Here is a 16,999-nt window from a genome sequence, read left to right as displayed (position 1 = left end):
CCCACTGATGAGGATGAATGGTTGTGTGTTCCCAGGATGGGTCGTATGGAGCCCAGTGCAGGGCTGCACAGTGCTGAGGGCTCTCCAAACCCGCTGTCCACCACCTTTACACACGCACACACCTGGGGAAGGGAGTGAGAGGGGGACATAGACTTGGAGCAGCTGGCGGGAGGGGCTGATGTCCAGCATAAAGGTACTAACCATTGCCCAGAAGGGTGCCTTTTTCTAATGTGCATAAAGGGGCCTGTAAGGACTAGCAGCAGCATCGGATGCATGCAGTCATATGTGCCTACACTTGTGCAAGCTCACACGTTCATACCAAACCATGCCAGAAAAGAGAATGGACAGATCTCTACAGCTTCAGCAATAGACCCTTGCTCCAGGTATCCACACCTGGATGCTATCTGTTCAACTCAGCAGCAGTGTGAGGTAGCATGTATCAGATGAAATAGGTTTTACGGGCATGGAAACATGATTTTGAATCCTAGTTCTGCAACTGACTAGCTACGTAGCCTAACAAATGTCACAAAGCCTCACTGAGTATCAAGTTCCATAAGAATAATAAAAGATAGTCACCTCATGGAGCTGTCATGAGGACGTGAGATAATGGATCGACTCTCTGTGCTATTCCTGGTAGGTAGTAGAAACTCAATCAAACCAAACTTTTCAGAAGTTACTTTGCAGATACACAGGAGGCAACCAAGCAAAGTGGGTCTAGGCAGTGGTTCTGCAATCAAGCAGCTTGAAATAGGAAAATAGGATGTCCAGTTCTGCCTTCTACCAGTTGTGGGATCCCAGGCAAGTTAATTAACCTCCTTATGCCTCTCTTTCCTCATCTGTAAAATGGGGACAATCATAACACCCAGCTCATAAACTTGCTGTGAGGATTAAATGCAATAAACTATAGAAAGCGTTTAGCTTAGAGCATGGTGTAAAGACACACTTAATATATACTAGCTAATAAAATTGTTTTTCCAGGATAGCACTGCTCTTCCCTCTGTGGGGTAGGCTGTGTCACATGCAAGTGTCCTGGATGTTAAAATTTCAGTCTTTTTTAAGTACTGTATATCTCCCAGGCAAGTAAAGGCACAATGAATCCCCATCAAATGAAAGAATAGAAACAATAAAAAGAACACCTTCCCCCTCCCCGCCCTTACCACGAAAGTGGGGCATTTGATATTTGTTCTCAAGATCTATTCTAACCTCTCTTCTTCTCCATTTTAGTAAGGTTAATTTCTGAAATGTTTAACAATTGTTTTTAGATAAATCACAGTCGAGTTTTCTGGCCCAATTCTTAAGACTTTTCATTGCTCAGGGAAATAAGATCTTCCAGCTTGTTGGAGAAAAGCGCATGTGTCTTCATTGTTTATTCACAGAGGTGTCGCTGGGAAGGGACAAGGAAAGTGTGACTTGTCCAGCTTCTCATCACCTATCATTCGAATGTATAGCAGAATTCTTTTTAAAATGGATTGCTGTTCTACTTGTGTGTGTGTGTGTGTGTGTGTGTGTGTGTGTGTGTGTGTGTGTGCATGCACGTCTGTGGGGGCGGGGTAAAGGAGTGGTTTACAGGTATGGTTTCATGAATACTAGCTTTGTAAAGATGCGCTTGGTGCCTAAAAATAATATAAAAGTATTCTCATCATGGGTGTAACTATAACACGTACATGTGATTTCAAAGGAGGGTCTCCTGAATTTCTTGTCAGTTGAGAACCAAACCATATCATAAACTTGCTACCTAGAGCTTCGATTTTTCTCAAGCCCGTCCCTGGATGGTACCAGCACCTCCATTTTGTTCCAACGGAATGACTAAAAATTCAGGCTCAAGCAGCAGAAAACTCTAGGTTTGAATCAGATTTATCATTCTTCTGGATATTCTCTAATTTTACAGACCCATCTCCATCCATTTCTGTGCCCTTGGAGGCTGTCATGTGTGGCCTCTATAAATCAGGAACTCCATTGCCTTCTGGATGCTGGCTGGATTTAACGAGTAGGGGGTACTGGTGGGGGCTGGTACAGGATGGATGAAAGCATGTTTGGGTGTTTATTCCCCGGCTGTCTCCCAGGGGACCAAGTGTTTGCAGTAGCTCTTTTCCTTGATGGAAGCCCTCTCCTCTCCCAGAACCGTCTCTGGGTTCTGACTTGATGGTCAGAACTCTTTATTAACTTGCCACCATGACTCTGCTTGAGTGAGAATGAACGATGCCTCATACTGGCTGTGTGACATCATGCCAATGACTTCACCTCACCAAAGAATTTAGTTATCTTTCTCTGGACTTCTCACTGGCTGAATAGGGAAGTGGTTAATAATCCAAGTTTGGAAGTCAGATGGACATATCTTGTAGAACAATAATGGGGAATCCCAAAAACCACCAGCAGAGCTTCTCACTCAACAGACCGTGTGGAGTAGTGGTTAGGAATATGGGTTCTACAGCCTAGCAGCCTGGGTTTGATCCTGGTACCAATTCTCACCAGCTGCCTAAGTTTGGGAACATTACTTGGTCTCTCTGTGCCTCAGTTTCCTCATCTATAAAATAGTAGTAATAGTACCTGATATAGTAAGCTTATTGAGATGACCAAATTAGTTAATGCGTAAAATATTGAAAACAGTATCTGGTACATAGTGGGTACTTTATAAGTCTTAGCTAATATTATTATATGCATGAGTATACCCTTAGCACCTAATACATAGTACATGCTCAATAAGGGTCTACTGATATCAATTTATCACTTCTACTATTACTACTAATAATAACATATTATACTCTCCTTTGTTTTGGTTGATCCTCATAACCTTTCTATGGCAGGGCCACATAAGACTAAGGAGGATCGGAGAGGTTCAGTGACTTGTCCAAGGCCACACAGCACAGATCAGCTTACCTGGAGCTGTAACCCAGAACTTATGAAACCTGGAAACAACAATGTGACCTCCTCAGGGACATCAAAGGACACAGGAACCCTCAGGAAATGGGGCGCAATATATCCCAGCTATGAAGGCAGTCTGGGCATGTTTTTGTAACTCCCCGAGGGCTGCACTCTGCCCATGGTAGAGAGCATCTGGGTCTGCAGCCTGCTTTGTCTAAACTGGATTTAATGAGCAGTCTTCACCCCCAAACTTTCTAAGGAGAGCTAGTCCCACCTTCAAGCTCCCATATGCAGCTGGTTTCTTTCTGGCACCCTAGAGAGTTGTCATCTCTGAAGCAACGTGCTTCGGCTCCCCTACCTCTCTCTCCCTCCCTATCAGCTGCAATAGAAAACGCAGTTCCTTATCGCTTGTCATCGCTAACTATCCCCAGGCCCTTGGGGACAAGGGGGGCCTGTAACCCGGCAGCAGGCCAAGCCGGGCAACACTGCTCTCAAATACCCAAGCTTCCTGCCTGTGGTTTGCACTGTTGTAACTGTGCTGGTTCGCACTTCCTGTCCTAACCCATGGCGGGTGTGATGGTGTGTCCTCCAGGACACTGGATTCATAGTGCAGGTAGCCAGTTGTGTCCTATGACCTGTCACCAGGTAGGAAAAGAAACTAGAGCCCTGGACACTTGTGACCTTTCATCCATCTGGACCTGACCCTCCCAGCCTGGTCATATGTCCCCCGCTCTGAGAGTGTGCCTCTCCCAGTGCATTATCTTCTCCTACTGGAAGAGGACCCTGTCCAGGCAGGTTGAGTGGGCAGGAGGTGGTGCTGGAGGCCTGTGGGGAGATAAAACTGCACTGAACAAATACCCCGGGAGTGTGCATTCATTGTTTGAGCCAAAGCAATCGTATGTATATTGCAAAAAGGTGGGGCTCTTCTGGGTGCTGAATGCACACTGGTAACCCCTTCAGCAATCACCTACCACCTGTCCCCCTGACTTCCTTTCTTGCCAACCTTCATGCCTTCCAAGTCCATCTCCATCTAGCAGCCAGAGTGATCTTATAGTATAATTCAGATCAAGTCACACCCCTGATTTGAGTCTTCCAATGGCCTTCGATCTTTTCAAGAAGGGAAACCAGAGTTCTCGCTGTGGTCTAAGAAACCCTTCGGTATCCGGCCCCTGCTTCTTGGCCATGTGCATGTCACCTCTACTGAGGCCACACTGTTCTATCCCTTCCCCAAGAGCTGGCCCAGGCACACTAGGGCTCTGGGAGTCCCACCCACTTTTCCCCGACTATTCGCTCTCTTCCCTCTCTCTCTCTCTCTCTCTCTCTCTCTCCTTCTCTCTCCCTCTTGCAGCATTCTGAAATCCAGATAAGTACATAGAAATGCCTTCTCTTATTTACTGTCTAATTGATGCTTGAAAAACTGTGACCAGTTTGAAAGAAAAACATTGTTCCTGGCACTAGCCAACTAGAAAATGGCCCTAGCTTTGGACCCAATCAGATCTGGTTTAAGTCCCAACTCTGTCACTTGGGTGGTCTCAGGCCATGTTCACTTATCTGCTGGAGCCTGTTTCCATACCCCAAAGTGAGAGGAGAACAGCCAGGACATCAACTGAAAGTTGGCACTGCTACTAAGTAACAATAGTTAGCATTTGGAGAGTATTAACCATGTGCCTTGGACCCTACAAAGCACTTCACCTGCTTATCTTATTTCATCCTTACAGATCCCTGGGAAGTGCAAGTTATCCCAGTTGCCATATTTCTGATGAATAAACTGAGGCTTCAGAGAGTTTAAGTGATTTATCCAAGATCATTCCATTAGTAGTGCTAGAACCTGGCTCCAGAGAATTCCTAACCAATATATTATGCTTTCCTATAGTATTCAATAAAATAGTGAATTAAAGGTGAGAGTATATAGAAAAATGCTTAGACGTTGTTCAGGGGGACAAGGAGCACAGATTGTTAAAGTGAACCCTTTGTGCTCCAGAGACTGGAAGTTCTAAACCTGAGCCTCACAGTAGATGCTGCCCCTATTTACTTTCAGTTAATAAAATCACCAAATATCATTGGATCTTAATGGAACCCCGAGGGGGTTAATTACATCGGGAATTGTCTGTGAACTCAACCACTGTTGTTTAATAGATGCACCTTCAGAAAAAAGATATATAGCCCATTGATCTTTAAAAAGGAAAAGAAAAGATCTCCCCAATGCAGAAGAGGAAGAGGAAAAGTCCCTGCTCAGCATTCAGACCCACCGTTAATCCTCGGGTCACATTTCCTACAGGATCTCCGGGTTTTTCCTGTTGTGGCCTCTGGAATTCTAGGGCCCGAGGCCCCCAGACAGAACTGTTTCCCAGCCACTCTGAACAAGGGCCTCCTCCTTCTTCTTAGTCTAAGGCTCTTGCGAAAAACGTAGCCCTCTCATCCTCTGCAAACGCTCACCACCACCGACCCTCTGTGTGTACCAGTCAGCTGCGTCTTTCCAGTACAAGAACCTCAAACAGGCTCATGTCTGAGACTCAGTTACCTCATCTGTAAAATGGGGATAATACCATCAATTTCAATAGGACTGTTCATTCCAGACCATCACTGTATAAGCTATTACAAAAGCCAATAGTTTTCTTATGATTTCTACATGGAAGATACACCAGATGAAGCACTTTAATAAACATATCTCTATCTTACAAACCTATGTGATAGGTATTAATATTACCTATATTTTCCAGAATCGATGATGGACTCCAGAAAAGTAAGGGAGAATAATATGTAGTCACAGCCTTCAAAAAGCTCAGCTTCTAGTTGAAGAAACAAAGGAATATGATATGAAAAAAAAATAGGTCTGTGAAGAGAGAGATGTGTTAGCTCAGGGTGCAGAGAACACACAGGCGAAGAATCTGAGATGTGTAGGGGGCCAGAGACAGCACCCTGGGGCTTATGAGGTTCAGAGAGGTTAAGTATCTTGCTCAAGGACACACAGCTACTGAGAGGGAACACCTAGATTGAAACCAGGTGGTTTCAGCCTTGAAACCATGGGCCCTCCATAGCTCCAGGGTCATTCAATCTCCTCAGTCCCACTCTTGGCTTCTCTAGGATACAAGTCACATTTCTCTTTTTGTATGAGTCTCCCTATGCAGGCAAGACAGTGCCTGATAATGCTATTACATGGACTAGTAATAAGCTGGTAAACAGAGACCCGTTCCCCTACACAGAGCTGCTGAAGGAGCTGCATTTGTAGATTCACCTTCAGCGACATGTACAAGTGGAAGGAATAGCTACCAAAAAAATAAAGGACATATGCAGCTCCTTATACAGCTATACAGTGACCAACTCTGTGCCTGGCACAGGGTGGGTATATCAATGCTCTCTAGACATTGTCCCTGCCCTTTGAGAGTTTACAGTCAAGCCAAGGAGACAAATGCATGTGTGATGCATGGATCTGAAGGTAAAGCAGAGTGAATGCTGTGAGCAAGATCTCTGCTAAGTGCTCTGGGAATCTAGAGAAGCTCGTGATTAAATATCAAAGAAGCCTACATTGGGATTGGTCCAATGATGACTTGTTTGCTGGGGCTTTGGGCAAAAGTCATTTAACATCATCGAATGTGGTAAGGCTGAATTCGATTAAGACTTTAAATGCTTGGAGCTCCTTGGAGAAAGCTGCTTCATAAAACCCATGCATTTGGAGAACTTGGAGTAGCCCACCTCCCTGGGAGCATCATGCTTAGATACCCGAATTCCTAAGAGGAGACATGATGTCTCCTGCCTCAAATCTTACCCAGCACAGGGAGAAAGACAGAATGATAGAAAAAAAGTTTTTGAGGGTTTCCTGAATGAATACACTATCGGAATTATCATAAAAATGCCACTCCCAAGAGATTTCTCTCCTGGCATCTAATTGTTTATTTTATTTTTTATTTTTTTTTTATTTTTGTCCTTTTCCTAATCCATCAGTCAATAAAGTCTTAAAAGAACTTTGACATACATTACTCATCTCTATTCTCACAAAGCTCTTTAGGCATTCATTCATTCATTCGTTCATTCCACACGTATTTACTGAATGCCCACTGCAGCCAAACATGTTGCTAAGTGATAAGACTGGATTGGTGAATGAGAGATCCTGGCTGCCTGGGGAGTTTAGTGAAGCTTGTAGAGGGTTACACAAAGAACTACAACATATGTGACATCAATTCTTGAGACAGTGGTGGCACAGGTGGGGAATATTAAACTCAACAAACATTAGAAGCCCCACTGTAACAGCAGGGGAAACTGAGGTACAGCGAGGGTAAGTAACTCAGCTGATGTTAAGTATTATTCAATAATAATCCCTTGAACAATGCATATCCTTATCCAGCAGAGCCTATGGACTCAGTCCCGTGGAAATGAATTCATTAGGCCAATAACAGCCTAAATTAAATGACCGGTTTTTCAACTTTGAGGGAGCTTAAAAAGTTTACTGGGGTTTTTGTATTTTGTTCTCTATCCTGGAATAATGTAGTTGTGATGATCCTGTGATCATAAGCGTGAAATGACCCCAAACCATGTCATATAAATACACACACCTATCCCAGAGATACCTGGATTCTCAATATGTATGCAAGCTTGCCGACTCAGGCCCTGGGGGATTTGGGGAGCTTTTGAAGGGATGCCCTGGCATCCCCAGTCGCTTTTCCTCTTCCATAAAACCTCTGATCCCTGTTCAGGTCAGTTTCAACAGGCGAACGAGAAGCCTGGAAAGCGATCTAAACGACTTAACCCTTCTGCAGGGGAAGTTAATTTGCTGCATTAGCTGGGGGCCGTGCAATACCCTCTGGCTCGATTTCCCGCCCAACTCTGACCCATCTCTCATAAGGATTACGCCTTCCTCTGTGACTGGACTTTGAGGCCAATTTTTCAGATGAGGATTTATCTGAGACGGGCAAATGAAATTTACCTAGCCATTAGCTTGTTGCAATTATTCCTGTCTGGTCAGCCAAATGAGAGCTCAGCTTGATATCCCAAAGGTTAAAGTTGGCTACCCAACAGTCATTCAGGATTTGGGAATTTCCAAAAACAGCAGTAGAAAAAGAACATTTTATTTGACATTTGTTCCCCTGTAATTGCACTTGGTTGCACTGCAATTTTTTTTTGTTTTGTTTTTGGTTTTGGGTTTTTTTTTTTTTTTTTTTTTTTTTTTTTTTTAATGCTGATTTCCTCAACAGCTAAATGTCGACAGATACTTTTTTGGAGAAACACTATTTTCCATTGACCAAATTTAGAAATCATTCAGTTATCATCTGGCACAAAATATGTCATTACTTTCTTTCCCCCAAATTCTTTATCCCATTGGATATGGGAATTAGATAAGATTAAGTTCTTAGGAAACATCAACTTATGGGGTGGACAGATTCTGTGCTGTTCAACTGTGTCAGGACAACATTTATATCTGCTTAGATAGAAGACAATGTGGCCAACATGCACACAGAGATAGCTGCATGAAGTTTGCTTTAAGTAGACCAGCATTAGGTTACTTTAAGGTGACAATTTCTAAATGAGTGCAAAACTGTGTAATAAGATTTAAAAAATTGGACCCATTCTTAGTTCACCAGCTCCCCAGCCAGTGACAAAATATGCCATTAGTGGCCACAGCACGATTCTGAAAATATACCTTCCTTACGATTTAACGCGTTTTTTTTTTTTTCCTGTGAGCTAAAAATTACAAAGCCCCGGATTTCATCGCTCTTGCAATCTATTCTTTTCCCCTGACTTCCTGTTTTCATGAAATTTTAATCAGGCACTTAAAATAAATAGCTATGCAGAGCTTCTCTGCCTCCCGCAATACCCGGGATGGATGTTTTGGGTAAAGTGATAGTCCAGAGACCTTGAGAACAGTGAATCCCATTCTGACTTGGCAAGACAACAAAAATTAAAACATGGCTCTGTCCATGCCATGCACACGGAGGGGACGGAGTGTTATGGGAGGATCAAACAAAGACTTAGTATGTTGGACTTTTTTTCAGTCTTCTTCCAAATATTGACAGCATTTTGATCATTTTAGAAAGGCAAGCAAAAGAAAGCGTAACTAAATTATTCCAGAAGAGATGAAAAAAAAAAAGGGATTAACCCTTAGTAAACTTTTCAAATCCCTTTAAAGTTAAAAAATTAATCATCCAATTTAGGTTGCTATTTTTCATTGTTAATGGTTTTTGTCGATGTATATTTGAGTTCCCTCGTGTAAACAAAAATGTTGCCTTTTTTTTTAAACCAGGTAAGATTGTTTTCTATTTTTTTATATAATGACAATATCTACAAATGACATTATAGGAAAGTTTAATACATTTGTCACAAAATCATTATATTCAGGAGTGATGCCTTTCCCAGCACTGAGTGCTGATTTCATGGACAGTGCTAACTACCAAGAAAGAGGTAAGAATGCTAGAGAAAGAAGATAGCTACTAACCTTTATATCCTATGAGTCAAAAGCCTGGAAAAAAGATTCTTGGGGACACAATGAGGAAAGCACCTTCCTTGCCTTCAAATTCCAACCTTCCGTATGACAGTAGCTAAATAGCACGAAAGGCCCTTAATTACTAGTAAAAATAAAATGAAACAATGCGAGAGTGGACGTCATTCAATCCCATGAACAATACTCCTCTTCTTGTCTTTTCTGTCTCAGATGTGAATAGATTCATACTAACTGCAGGTTCTGACAAATGGCCATAGAACATTTGCCCAGGCTCACATTTCCTTGTCTCTGGAGGGCCAGCTCCTGGTTTAAATATTAGGAGATGGATCCTATAGACAGTATAGATTAGTGGTGGAACAAAGGGAGGAGGGGCTTGATTTGTAGCATTTGCTCGTTTTTATGTTGTAAATGCTCCCACCATGACTAATTTCAAGCTACCATGACATCACCGAACATGGAGTTGGGAAGGGATGTGCAGTAGCGCCCATCTTATAGTATAATAGACGCAAATGGTAACAAAAGCATAGGTGATAGTATAACATAGTAGGATAATTAGGAAGTGAGAATTTTTTAGTACTTGGTACATTTTTTAAATTATTTGACTGTAAATTTACATGGCTTAATTTTTAATAATGGCTGTATATAACAACCGACTCACAAAGTTTCTGAAAATTTAACAATAGGCCCTTGTGAGCCAGTGCACGCCAACTCCAACACACCAGCGCTGGTGGAGAATCTGGCCGCACTCTGTTGGAAATGGCTGTGTGTCATTTGTGGTTTAGTAAACTTACGTGTTTCCAGGGACAGACCATATTTTTGGATCTGTACTAGAGAGACTCAGTTTGGTCTTGGTTCCCTAAAGCTCCCCCTAAAATACAATTGCCCACAAAATATCAGAGCTGCCTGGTTTCTCTGATATAGGGTTTCATCTGCTTCCTTGTCTCCAAATATAGCTCGAAGCTGGCCTTCTTACCTTGCTTAAGTGGAATCTAAGTAACCTCAAGAAGAGAGGAATCATCAACTCCTCAAACAAAAGAAGTCATTCAGCTTTATGGCATCTCATCTTAGAGGATCTTAAAAATATTTCCCTTCCTACAGGTCCAGAGAATAGCGTTCCACTAGGGAAAAGAGAGGAGACTAAATGTCCACCAAACTCCCTTTCTGATGCCAATATTTGATGACCTTGTAGAATAGGAAATCTGGGATACTTTGATTCTGATGGGGGTCTTAGGAAATGTAGGTACTCCTACTCTAATGGGGGTCCCCACATTTGATCTCACAATCATCAAGACCCGCTCAGAGTAGATTGTGTGAGGGCATTCATAAGAATTCTCACAGCAGTCTGAAGAAGAGAATGTTATCAGGCAATTTGTAAGAGCCTCCAGAGAAGTTTCTCTTAGTAAGATGGCACCAGCAACATTTTGGTTCAAGACCAACAGAAAAGGAGACAATCATTTCAAACAATAAATTTTAGGACTCAGTTCAACTTGTCAGGGTCTTATAGTCCCAAAATATTTCTCTGCCTGCTTTAGTTCCTTGGCCACGTCCAATGCCGAGGTGCCAGCAGCTCCTTGCTCCTTCTTGTAGCAGTCCCAGTAGCAATGGTGCGATTTTCTGGAATCACGTTCATGAAGAAGAAGGCCAAGCTCATTGCGGTTGGATGCATCTAGCTTCTGTAAACCACCCACACTATCAACAGACACTATCTCAGTGGCCGGGAAAGCATCCTGCTCTTGGCAAAAACGCTGCCAGTTGGGTAGGAACTGAGCGAAATCATCCAAGCCAAGCAAAACTGAGCAAAGCAGGGCTCTCTCTGTGCTGAAATCCAGATTCAGCATGAAGGATCTTGGCAGGACTACAGCTGGGCTCAGCCCTGGTTAATGTCACAACCGTATCTCAAATAACCCATTCTCTTAATAAAACACAATTTGGCTTAAGGCTTTGCAATGTCAGTTTGAAGGGAGAAAAAAGGCAAGAGAGAAGCCAGGGAAGGGCTTCCTACTATATTAGTGCTATTATTAAATGCATATGCTTATATGCATTTCTGACAGAATAATCCAAAATTCTGAAAATGAAATTGGTTGTCTTTGGCTCTTTTATTTATAATCACTGACTACTCAGGGATTCTCAGAAATGCAGAAGTTTCTCAGAGCTGGCTGCCCACAATCATGTGCCTACCCTTCCATCCCATGAAGGTGGTTGATGACCTGGTGAGGGATTTCCCTGCCTTTGCATGTTAAAAGGTCTCCTCCAGCTCTGCTGAACAGAGCTTGGTGCCAGTGAAAGGGAATCGAGCTGTCAGGAGTTTCTATTTTCGTTCCTACCTACAGTCTTAGTAAGCCAACCCAAGTTCTTCCTCAACTGAGAAGAAAACCACCCTCAGACTCAACTGCTACATTGGTGGCATCCCGAGGCAGACGCTTGACTAGAACTCCTGGTTCCAGATTAAGAGACCCCAGACTCCACCTGGGCTCTCATTAATCAGTTACACCTTCCCCTGCACAAAAAGCAGGAAGGGGTTTTACTTTAGATTCAAATGGATCCAAGTTTGACCCAATTTTTTTACCCTCCTCTAGCAGAGTGCAAGCATAAAGATGAAAGCTTAAAGATATATAAAGAAAAACATAAAGATGAAAATAACAATTTCTTAGGCATGCTCTCAGCAACTAGAAAAACCCTTATTAACATTTTAGTCTTTTTGATTGTATCAATTTTTTAATACATTTGCCATTTATATTTGTGTAAAAGCCTACGAACTTTATAAAATTAATAGTGTCCTTAAATATTTGATTTTGCTTTTTCAGGAAAAGTATTTAGCTATCCTGAGTCTCAGTTTCCTTTGTCAAAGAAAGAAAGAAAAGAAAGTGTGTGAGAGCAGGGGGATGCGGGAGAGAGAGAGAGAGAGAGAGAAGGAAGGAAGGAAGGAAGGAAGAAAGTTTGGTTGATTGAAGAAAAGAAAGAAAGAACGAAAGAAAGAAAGAAAGAAAGAAAGAAAGAGGGAGGGAGGAAATTCATAAATGAGGAAATTCAGATGAAGTGTATGCAAACCTCTGTGTACTATTTTAGCCAACTTTCGATGATACTGTAATTATTTAAGAATAAAAATTTTTAAAGGAGCATTAATAATAACATCTCGGGGCCATGTCACCCTGAACAAGCCCAATCCCATCTGATCTCAGAAGCTAAGTGGGGTGAGGCCTGGTTAGTATTTGGACGGGAGACCACCTAGGAAGACCAGGTACTGTAGGCGTAAAAAATAAAAAAAAATAAGGGATTGTTAGCTGTCAAGGTCCTTGCAATCTGTGAGGTCAACCAAGGGTTGCCTTGCTTAAAAAATAAATAAATAATAACACTATCTCAAAAGGTGCTTTGGGAAGGGTTAAATTGAATCATATATGTATAAGTGCCTAGCACAATGCTTGGCAGGTGGTTGACATTTAATAAATGTTGGCTAAATGCACTGAATTTGGCTAAATGAATTGTATGGATATCAAGGACTCAATAAATGTTATTTTAACTTTATTTTACACAAAGGATGATGTATATTACGTTCAAATGTCAGGAGAGAATTTTCCCCTCAAAGAGCTAGAATGATGTTGGCCCAAACAAGCGGGTTAATAACACTATGTATTTATGGAGTACCCAACCTTGAAGACGTCCCCAAACCTTTTCTTTTAAAGTCTGTTTATCTTTACATTTCGTGTAACTTGAGAAGGACACAGGGCACATTCCCATTTTTCACATGGGGAAACAGTGACACAAATGGTTAGCTGACATTCTGAGGTCTCATGAGCCATTTGAATAGGCCAAGGGGTGGACGCTTGTCTCTAACCACCCAGAGCCTTTTCCACTTGGCTGTCCCATCCCATCACGGACCTGAGGTGCCTATTTAAAATTCAGAGTTCCCCTGAGGGCATTATAGGGAACAGATGTGAGTACTGGGGAGCACTTAAACTCTATTTTCTCAGAGAACATTTAAATGCTCTTGGAAAATGTATATGAAGTATGCTAAATGAAAAGCCAGAAGAAAATATTTAAGGACATTTTTAATTTTATAAAGTGTGATTCTGGACTTTTATACAAATATGAATGGACACATGTATTTATGTATGCCTCAAAAATGTATGCAAACAAAAAGACCAAAATGTTCATAAGGGTTTTTCTAGTTGTTGAGAGTATGTCCGAGTGATTATTATTTTCATCTTAATGTTTTTCTAAATTTCATAGATTTTCTCTAATGTACTACTTTTACGGGTAAAATAAATTAAATAATAAAAATACTAAATAATATAAGAAATTAACAATTAACTGTGGTTTATTGTCTCCTTTCAAAATTAGTTATGATTACCTCTTTGCATAATTAGTTTACTGGAGATAATAAAAAAAATAGACCTAGGAAAAGAAGAAATGGCAATTGATTACCCTGAGCCATATCCCTCTGGCCAGAAAGGGTACAAAAGCCAGCCAAATGCTATGTCTGTAAGGAAACAGCACTAGGCGTAGACGGGTTCACGGAAAAAGAAACCAGGGGTTTGCCCGAGACTTGACCCAGCCGTACTTAGCCATAGACTTTGTATAAAGTCACAACTTCCCAAATTATTTTCCTAAAATTCCTACGTCATTCAATGTTTGGGGCAACAGAGGAAAGCACATAGTTTAAACGCTCTAGATGAAAATGCCTCAATGAGACATTTTAATTCTATTCCTATAGAGATATTACAACCACACCCTGGCCCGACCAGGATTCCCCAACGGCAAAAAACTAAATAAAAGGCAAGCAGTGGAGTTGGGGAGAAACAGCCCCCATCTGCTGCATCCCTTTCCTCTAAACCATCAGTCCCCAACTATTTTGGCACCAGGGACCATAGATGCCCCTATGAGAATCTAATGCCTGATGATCTGAGGTGGAGCTGAGGCGGTGATGCTAGTGCTGGGGAGCGGCTGCAAATACAGATGAAGCTTCGCTTGCACGCCCGCCGCTCACCTCCGGCTGTGTGGCCTGGTTCCTAACAGGATAGGAACCAGTACAAATCCGCAGTCTTGGGTTCGGGACCCCTGCTTTAAAAGGGTTCTGAGACTCATTTCATGAATTAAGAAATCTTTACATCCAGTTAAGGATAAGAAAAACAGGCACTGGTGGGATCTAGGAGGTATGGTATCCTGTCTTAATTTTTAAGTGCTGTATGCCCTGCAAATCAGGGCTTGGATGGGCCGGAGCCCATGCAGAGACCCCTAAGGGAGGTGTCCTAGCAGAAGGTGCCAAGTACAGTACAGGATGCTCAGTTTGATTTAAATTTCGGCTAAACAATGGAAAATTATTTGTATAAGTAGGTCCTAATATTGCCTGGAACCTAGTTATACTAAAATATATATCTGTCATGTATCTGAAATTCAAATTGAACTGGTTGTCTTGTGATTTTATTTGTAATCTATTAAACCTACCTCAACAGCACAGAGAGAAGCATCTTGGCTCCCTAGTCTCTTTCCCCAGCCCTGGATTTCTCCGATTCCTTGGAAGGAGTGTGAGTAGAAACAGGCCCGACTGGTTTGAGAGGAGGGAGGAGGTTCTAGACAAATGAAAGCCCAACCGCCATATTCTGCAGGGTCACCTACAGCAGCGCCCCCCTGAGCCACCTTGACACAAGTTTTTTGAGCGAATAAGAGAGTTGAGACTTTGGATCAGAGTATCACTGAGTAAAGAGAAGAGAAACCAATGTGCAGCGGAGAGAAGCCTGTGCATTTCGGGTGCAGTTTATTTCAGCTCAGATCACTAAATCCGATAGATTTTCAATTGCTCAGTAGCCAAATCGAGTGTACTCTACTCTAGAGAAAAGCCAGAAATTTTCCGGCTTCCATAAACTCAGACAAGCTTTAACGAGTGAGAAACAGCGGAAGTAAAGTGTCCTAATCAATTATTAGGAGAAATGGGAGGTCTCTCCCTCGTGTTCTCTCAGGCTTCTAATAGAAGTTGAATGGTAATTGTGTGAGGAGTTGGGAATATCCTTTCGTCTCCTGAAATAGCCTTCTGTTGGGCGTGATAATAGAGTGTGTATAATGAACTGCTCGTGAGCGTGTGTGTGTGCGTGCACGCGCACATGTGTGTAGCGCCCAGGCCTAGAAGATGGACAAAAATAACACAAAAGAATTACTTAGGGCTTCAGATGTCTTTGAAGAAGCATATGGATCTTGTCTCGCTGTCCCCAAGTGGCCAACATATCCATGTGGTCAGTACCAGCTTTGCACAGTTAAAATAAAGAAAACAAATATCCAAATATCCAATATCATCGCTGGGAGCTAGCCTCTGGGTCTTTGCCGACATCTGAACTGCTTCACATAACCTCCTGGCCTCTAAAAATAGATATTCTGTGGTACATATAATTTTTATAAGATGACTAATGCAGGAATGCCCTTTGGGATAACTTAGTGTCTTAGTTTCTTTCTTTTCTCTCTATATTTATCTTCTCTTCACTGGCCTCTTTGTATAAAAGTTAGACTGTAGCCACGGACCAAGAACGTTAGCCAAAAAATAATTATCTATTCCTCAAAGGCTTGTCATTTTTATTAACAGAAGAAAAGTTAATACTTTTAAAAGGAGATAGAGTGATGGCCTTAGACGTGTATTTTGTTGTCTCTACATATCATTTCCAGTCAGAAGGGGTTTCCGGCTACCCCACTGCTTCTCTGTTTCATATGCAACTGATTCAAAAGCAGAAGGTAAATTTATGGACTCTAAAACATTTCTTATATTAAAACTTGTGGCTCTAAACCCCAATTATAGGGTGCTGTGGTTGTTCACGAGCACTGAAACCTTAGTCTGAATTTTACTCATCTTCTCTGGAGAGAGAGAGAGAGAGAGAGAGAGAGAGAGAGAGAGAGAAATGGGAAAAGACGTGGACATCTGCTCAAATCATCTTCGGTGTCCGTTTAGCGCATAACCCGATCTTTTGTCTGGAGGTGAGGATTCTAGAAACAGAAGAAGATCCGCTGGGGCGAAAAGTAACAGTGATCCATTCCTCACTCCCTGTCACCTTTATTTCAACAGGCATGCAGCTCCAGTGACCTCTGTACAACCTCCCAGCGATTAACTCCACTCCCGAGGATGTGGAGAAATGAATTTTCTTATCCAGCGGTGTCCTCCCTTCGGAAATAGCATTCTCCCTCCTCCCTTGCCATCAAAACAATAACTGCTAAACTCAGTGCACTAAACAAGGCCACCAAGATCCCCCTACACCCTCCCTGGGTGAGAGCACAGCAGGAAGGGAGCAGGGGTGAGGAGACAGATAGGGCTGGGACGGAGCATGGGAAACCCATGCCCTCTGCTTCCCGCTCTCCCTCACGGCTCACCTGGAGTCTTCACTGCCACCATCTTTGCAAGCTAATCTTACGAGATCTCTTTGCCTTCAAGTAATATTTTAAATTACAATCTCTCCCGAGGAAGAGATCAGAATTTATTTGGGTAGGTGACTGGCCGAAAGTTGACTATTTAGATATATAGCTTGCGGACAGACATGATTTGATTCCTAACCTTTGAAGTTGCATGTCAGTTTGTTTTACGTCTCCCAATGAAAACAGAATCCCAATGCCATTTTTTTTTCTTTTAATTAAAAAAAAAGTGCCATGCACACCTCTGATCCTCCTTTTTCCCGAGTCTCCCTTATCTCGGCACATTACCGTGTGGATTTGCTCTTGTGACCAAAGAAGTCA

The sequence above is a fragment of the Pteropus vampyrus genome, unplaced genomic scaffold, assembly GCF_000151845.1.
Source record: "Pteropus vampyrus isolate Shadow unplaced genomic scaffold, Pvam_2.0 Scaffold29, whole genome shotgun sequence".
In the NCBI taxonomy this organism is placed as follows: Eukaryota; Metazoa; Chordata; class Mammalia; order Chiroptera; family Pteropodidae; genus Pteropus; species Pteropus vampyrus.
The sequence above is the reverse complement of the archived record's forward strand: the minus strand, read 5'-3'. Positions refer to the sequence as shown.